Source organism: Bos indicus, chromosome 10 (assembly GCF_029378745.1).
Source record: "Bos indicus isolate NIAB-ARS_2022 breed Sahiwal x Tharparkar chromosome 10, NIAB-ARS_B.indTharparkar_mat_pri_1.0, whole genome shotgun sequence".
Lineage (NCBI taxonomy): Eukaryota > Metazoa > Chordata > Mammalia > Artiodactyla > Bovidae > Bos > Bos indicus.
The window spans coordinates 94,395,503-94,402,845 of NC_091769.1; positions in this window are offsets into that span (position 1 = coordinate 94,395,503).

Genomic DNA, 7,343 nt, shown 5'->3' on the forward strand with positions numbered 1-7,343 from the left:
ATCAGGAGACATAGCCAACCTACCTAATCTGAGGCTGCTTTCAGGTGCATGCACTCTTGCCTGATTCTGTGACCCCATGGACTGTAGCCCCCAAGCTTCTCAGTCCATGGGGTTTCCCATGCAGGTATAGTAGTGTGAGTTGCCATTTCCTACTCTAAGGCATCTGCCTGACCCAGGGATAGAACTGGAGTCTCCTGCATCTCCTGCACTGGCAGATGGTTTCTTTACCACTCTACTACCTACCTAGCACATAGACATAAAAACAACTGCTACTGCTAAGTCACATCAGTCGTGTCCGACTCTGTGCGACCCCATAGATGGCAGCCCACCAGGCTCCCCCGTCCCTGGGATTCTCCAGGCAAGAACACTGGAGTGGGTTGCCATTTCCGTCTCCAATGCATGAGAGTGAAAAGTGAAAGTGAAGTCACTCAGTCGTGCCTGACTCTTCGCAAACCCATGGACTGCTGCCTACCAGGCTCCTCCACCCATGGGATTTTCCAGGCAAGAGTACTGGAGTGGGGTGCCATTGCCTTCTCCGACACAAAAACAAAGAATCAGGCAAAATGAAGAAACAGAGGAACACGGAATACAGTAAGTTCCCTACGTATAAATGCATTGCATTCCAAGAACAGGTTCTTAAGTCCAACTAAGTTAGCTTAGTTCAGTTCAGTCGCTCAGACGTGTTGGACTCTTTTCGACCCCATGGACTGAAGCATGCCAGGCCTCCCTGTCCATCACCAACTCCCAGAGCTTGCTCAAACTCATGTGCATCGAGTTGGTGATGCCATCCAACCATCTCAACCTCTGTCATCCCCTTCTCCTCCCTCCTTCAATATTTCCCAGCAGATTGGTACCCAACTAACACAAATATGATTAATACACTATGCTTATATAAAAATCCCAAAGAATCTAAAAAATTCTACTAAAAATGGTACATGAATTTAGCAAGATTATAGGGTACAAGGTCAAGGTACAAAAATCAGTTGTGTGTGTGTGAATAACACACAAGTAGAACATTAAATAATATTGCACTTCCTTTTAAAATAGCAAAATATATATGAAATGTTTTAATAAATGATGTACAAAGTACTGAAAGCAATACATTTCAAAGGGAAATTTCAGAAGAAGTAAATAAAAACATATACAATGGTTATGAATCAATATAACCATATTATTAATATCATGATTTTTCTTTGATCAATAGAATCAATGTAATCATTCAAAATCACAGCAGACATATTTTTAAGTTCACATATTGATTCTAAAGTAACTATCTAATGCTATAGGTCTAAAAAGTCAAAGCAAACTTTAAAAATATTAGAAAACACAATATCTGATTTTAATGGTTTACTATGAAAACATAGTGTAATTAAGATAGTGTGATATTAACATACATATCCCATGGATGGAGGAGCCTGGTAGGCCGCAGTCCATGGGGTCTCTAAGAGTCGGACACGACTGAGCGGCTTCACTTTCATTTTTCACTTTCATGCGTTGGAGAAGGAAATGGCAACCCACTCCAGTGTTCTTGCCTGGAGAATCCCAGGGACCGGGGAGCCTGGTGGGCTGCCATCTCTGGGGTTGCACAGAGTCGGACACGACTGACGCGAGTTAGCAGCAGCAGCAGCAGCAGCATATATATGCATAGCTCATTGGAACAAAGTAGAGTAGACCTATCCATATAAAGATAATTGATTTTCAATTAAAAGCCTGAATAATTCAATGAGAAGACAGGCTCTTTAACAAATGATGTTAGAACAACTGAAATGCAATAGGAATTAAAAAAAAAAAAAAAGAATAAGACAAGAAACTCTCTACTTTTACCAAACACCATTCATAACTAGAAAATGCAAAAGTACACTTGCTAAATTATATCAATGGTTACCTTATTCTAGGAGAAGACTGACAACATAGAGACTCAAGGGGTGTTTTAAGTGTGATGGCAATATTCTATATTCTGATAATGGTGGTACTATTCAATTTTATAAAATTACTAGTTTTACCCTTAAAATGAATAATATTGTTCAGTGGAGTTATATCTCAATACAGATGGATAGAAATTGAAATAATCATATTTTAGGATACTTCTAAATTTTACAAATTAGGGACTTCTCTGGTAGCCCAGTGGTTAAGAATCTGCCTTGCCATGCAGGGGACAGAGGTTCAGTTCCTTGTCAGGGACCTAATATCTCACAGGCCGAAGAGCAGCTAAGCGTGGGCATTGCAACTACTGAGCCTGCCCGCTCTGGAGCCTGCCTGGCACAACTAGAGAGCTCACACTGCAACCACTGGGCCCAAGCACCACCACTAGAGAATCTGTGTATCCCAGTGAAAGATCCCACAGGACCCGAAAAAGAACCCTCATGCTGAAAGTAAGACCGGACACAGCCAAATAATTATTTTTTTAAAAAATAAAATTTGCTAGTAAATAAGGCAGATAAAGGTGTTTAAATTATAAATTACAAGTTCAAGATGCTATTATTACCATATCAAGAATATCGACAGTTTTATTAGAAAAATGTATCATATAAATTAAATGCATCCCGTGTCATGTCATTTACATACATCCTCACATTTTCTTGAAATGTGCATTTATTATTTTGTCATTTCTAGCAAACACATTGACAGAGTGTGGATGACAGTGAAAAATCAAATGGGCAAGTGAACTGCAGAACTAGGATTGAAACAGAACCTTTCACTATGAAGCTAAAACCCTTTCCGCTTTGTCATTGTTCCTTTTGTAGTGGAAGTGTATCGGTTAGGCTTGAATGCCAGACATGTACGTAGGAACAAGTATTTCATAGAAGTTTAGTCATGAACGGTATTTTTTTTTATGCTTATGTTTTTGTCATAATAATTTAAAGATAATCTAATGAAGAATGATATCCATATCTTCAGCAAATGTTTGTGGTTTTTAATACAGTTTATTCAATAGTACTTACAAAACAATTTCCTCCTTGAATTTAGTACAGAAATACACTTGATGATCAAAACAACATGAGTTTAAGTTTAATCTGGGATTTAAATGATGTTTATAGGGAGGATTTTGCCATTCAAAAGCATATATGTAGATATGTGTCTTTAATAATATTTTAAATGGTATTATCATTTTACCCCATGCATTTTATATTTTTAACTTGGCTGACAGGAAGTTTAAAACAAGTATTAACATTCAGTTTTGATAACTCTTAGTCCTAAAATGACTGGAACACCATTCTTCCTTATTACCTAATTACATAGACATTTAATATTCATCTTATATGTGATTTAATATTTTATGCTAACAGTAAAACTTTTGAGGCAGGTAAACTACAAAAGAAAGTTAGTTTAAAAATTGTTTTTTAAGTTTTTGTGTTGTTAATTATCGTTTTGCTCTTAAAATTTAGCATTCGTTGTTTTGCTCAATATCCCAAATCAGGCATCTAGCAGCAAGTGCTTTTAATAAGGTTTATTACAAATTATAATGGTTATTATTCAGCCACTAAGTTGTATCTGACTCTTTGTGACCCCATGGACTATAACTCTCAGGCTTCTCAGTCCATGGAGTTTTCCAGGCAAGAATATTGGAACGGGTTGCCATTTCCTTGGATCTTCCCATATGCTATTAGGATAACAATTCACATTGGAAAGCTCTTTTGATGTTGTATACCAAAAAATGCACTTGCCTACACATACACAACTGTCTTCCATGTATGTATGTTAATCTTTGAATATGTAAGATATACATTTAAACTTGGATAACACACACATATTCATTGTACTTAATTCAATTATTTAACATATGAGTATTATATAAGAAACACATAAATCTCATGAAAGGTAAAAAGAGAAAAACAACTACCAGCTACAGTAATGCAGTGACTTAGTGACATTAGCCTCTGAGCAAAATATTCAAAGAAATGCATAAAATTTTCCCTGTTTGATAAAGGTTGGAAATAAAGGTATAAGAATCAAGTATTATGATACAGAACAATTTTATGAACACAATATTAATATCTATATCACCTATATATGATAACAGACATAGAGATTATTTCAAATTTAATTGACATTATGGGTCATTCTCCCAAAGAATTATCTGTTATTCAGCCACTAGGCTGTGTCTATGACCCGAGGACTGCAGCTTGCCAGGCTCCTCTGTCCTCCACTATCTCCCAGAATTTGCTTAAATTCATGTCCATTGAATCAGTGATGCTATCTAACCATCTCATCCTCTCCAGCCCTCTTCACATTTTGTCTTCAATATTTCCCAGCATAAGGATCTTTTCCAGTGAGTCAGCCATTTGCATCAGGTGGCCAAAGTGTAGGAGCTTCAACTTCAGCATCAGTCCTTCCAATGAATATTCAGGGTTGATTTCCTTTAGGATTGACTGGTTATATCTCCTTGATGTCCAAGAGACTCCAAGAGTCTTCTCTAGTACCACAGTTCAAAATTCTTTGGTGCTCAGCTTTCTTTATGGTCCGACTCTCATGTGACAACTGGAAAAATCACAGCTTTGACTACCTGGACCTTTGTTGACAAAGTAATGTTTCTGCTTTTCAATATGCTGTCTAAGTTTGTCATAGCTTTCCTTCCAAAGAGCAAGCATCTTTTAATTTCATGGCTGCAGTCACTGTCTGCAGGGATTTTGTAGCCCAAGAAAATAAAATCTGTCACTGCTTCCATTTCCCCCCTTCTATTTGCCATGAAGTGATGGGACCAGATGCCATGATCTTAGTTTTTAAGTTTTTTTGAAAGTTGAGTTTTTTGAATTTTGAGTTTCAAGCCAGGTTTTTCATTCTCCTCTTTAACCTTCATCAAGAGGCTCTTTACTTCCTCTTAACTTTCTTCCATTAGAGTGGCATCATATGCATATCTGAGGTTACTGATATTTCCCCTGGAAATCCTGATTTAGCTTGTGACTTATTCAACCTGGCATTTCACATGGTGTATTGTGCATAGAAGTTAAATAGCAAGGTGATGATATACAGCCTTGGTGTACTCCTTTCCCAGTTTAGAACCAGCCTCTTGTTCCATGTCTGGTCCTATCTGTTGCTTCTTGATCTGCATTCAGGTTTCTCAGGAGACAGGTAAGGTGATCTGCTTCTCCATATCTTTAAGAATTTTCCACAGTTTGTAGTGATCCACAAGTCAAAGGCTTTAGCATAGTCAATGAAGCAGAAGTAGACATTTTTTCTAGAACTCCCTTGCTTTCTTCATGATCCAGCAAATGTTGGAAATCTGATCTCTGGTTCCTCTGCCTCTTCGAAACCCAGCTTGTACATCTGGAAATTCTCAATTCACGTGCTGCTGAAGCCTAGCTTGAAGGATTTTGAACATAACCTTGCTAGCATGTGGAATGAACACAAGTTACAGTACTTTGAACGTTCTTTGTCATTGCCCTTCTTTGGGATTGAAATGAAAACTGACCTTTTCCAGTCCTGTGGTTACTGCTGAGTTTCCCAAATTTGCTGACATGTTGAGTGCAGCACTGTCCCAAAGAATTAACCAGGACATATTCATTTGTATGGCATTATAAATTATTAGAGTAGATACTCTGACTAAAAGAGAATACATATATACACAGACCTGGTTTACATTATGCATTTACTAGAAGATTGCAGCCATGAAATTAAAAAAATGCTTACTCCTTGGAAGGAAAGTTATGACCAACCTAGACAGCATATTAAAAAGCAGATACATTACTTCACCAACAAAGGTCCACCTAGTCAAGGCTATGGTTTTTCCAGTGGTCATGTATGGATGTGAGAGTTGGACTGTGAATAAAGCTGAGCACTGAAGAATGGATGCTTTTGAACTGTGGTGTTGGAGAAGACTCTTGAGAGTCCCTTGGACTGCAAGGAGATCCAACCAGTCCATTCTGAAGGAGATCAGTCCTGGGTGTTCATTGGAAGGACTGATGCTAAAGCTGAAACTCCAATACTTTGGCCACCTCATGTGAAGAGTTGACTCATTGAAAAAGACCCTGATGCTGGGAGGGATTGGGGGCAGGAGCAGAAGGGGACGACAGAGGATGAGATGGCTGGATGGCATCACCAATGAGATGGACATGAGTTTGAGTAAACTCTGGGAGTTGGTGATGGACAGGGAGGCCTGGCATGCTGTGATTCAGGGGATCACAAAGAGTCACACACAACTGAGTGACTGAACTGAACTGAACTGAACTGAGCAAGTATGGTAGAGTGAACTAATTCTTGGTAATCTGCTATTCTATGTGTTGTTTAGATGTTTATTTTAAATATCCTCATATCATACTCATGCTGCTGCTGCTGCTGCTAAGTCGCTTCAGTCGTGTCCGACTCTGTGCAGCCCCATAGACGGCAGTCTACCAGGCTCCCACATCCCTGGGATTCTCCAGGCAAGAACAATGGAGTGGGTTGCCATTTCCTTCTCCAGTGCATGAAAGTGAAAAGTGAAAGTGAAGTCGCTCAGTTGTGTCTGACTCTTCGTGACCCCATGGACTGCAGCTTACCAGGCTCCTCCGTCCATGGGATTTTTCAGGCAAGAGTACCAGAGTGGGGTGCCATAGCAACCCTAAGTAATATCAAGTACTTTCCCTACTCGTGCCATAAATGTTGATATATAGACACAGGAAGCAAGGTGGAGCCCATTCACAACCAAGGCCACCAGTAATCAAGACTTGGCTTGAAGATCCTAGAAGAACCAGAGATCATATCCTGAGTCTCAGAAGTTGCAATCATATCAAAGATGCTAACAAAGATGAAACATTTAATGGTACCTGAGAAAGGAGGGATGTGAGGGTGAATGGAAGAAATAGAAAATTTGTGATTTTGTAGAACACTAACTTATAGCTTTGACACCCTTATAAGAAAATGAATGTGTTATACTACTATTCAGCTCTTCCTCTGAAAATCCTTTCTAAACTGCTCCATCTACTAATAATCCCTTTGCTTGGAATCCCTCATCCTCCTTCTCTACCTGGTAACTCCTACCTATTCTATATTATCGAATTCACATGGCCCCCCTCCTCTGAGAAGTCTTCTCAAACTGATGGCTGTGCTTAGTGAAAGGTTGTTGTTGAATCACGCGAATACACCGGGATTCTTGGCCCCCGGAGGAGAAGAATTCAATCCGGGGCCAGAGACGAGGCTTGATCGCTCAGAGCTTTTGTGTAGTAAAGTTTTATTAAAGTATAAAGGAGATAGAGAAAGCTTCTGACATAGGCATCAGAAGGGGGTAGAAAGAGTACCCGCTTGCTAGTGTTAATAATGAGGTTATATAATCCAAAGAATGTCTGGAGGTTGTAAAGACCTCCTCCGACCTACTCCCATAATTTACATTTTAAGATAACACTGTCCTCAGGCAAGATACATCCTTGTAA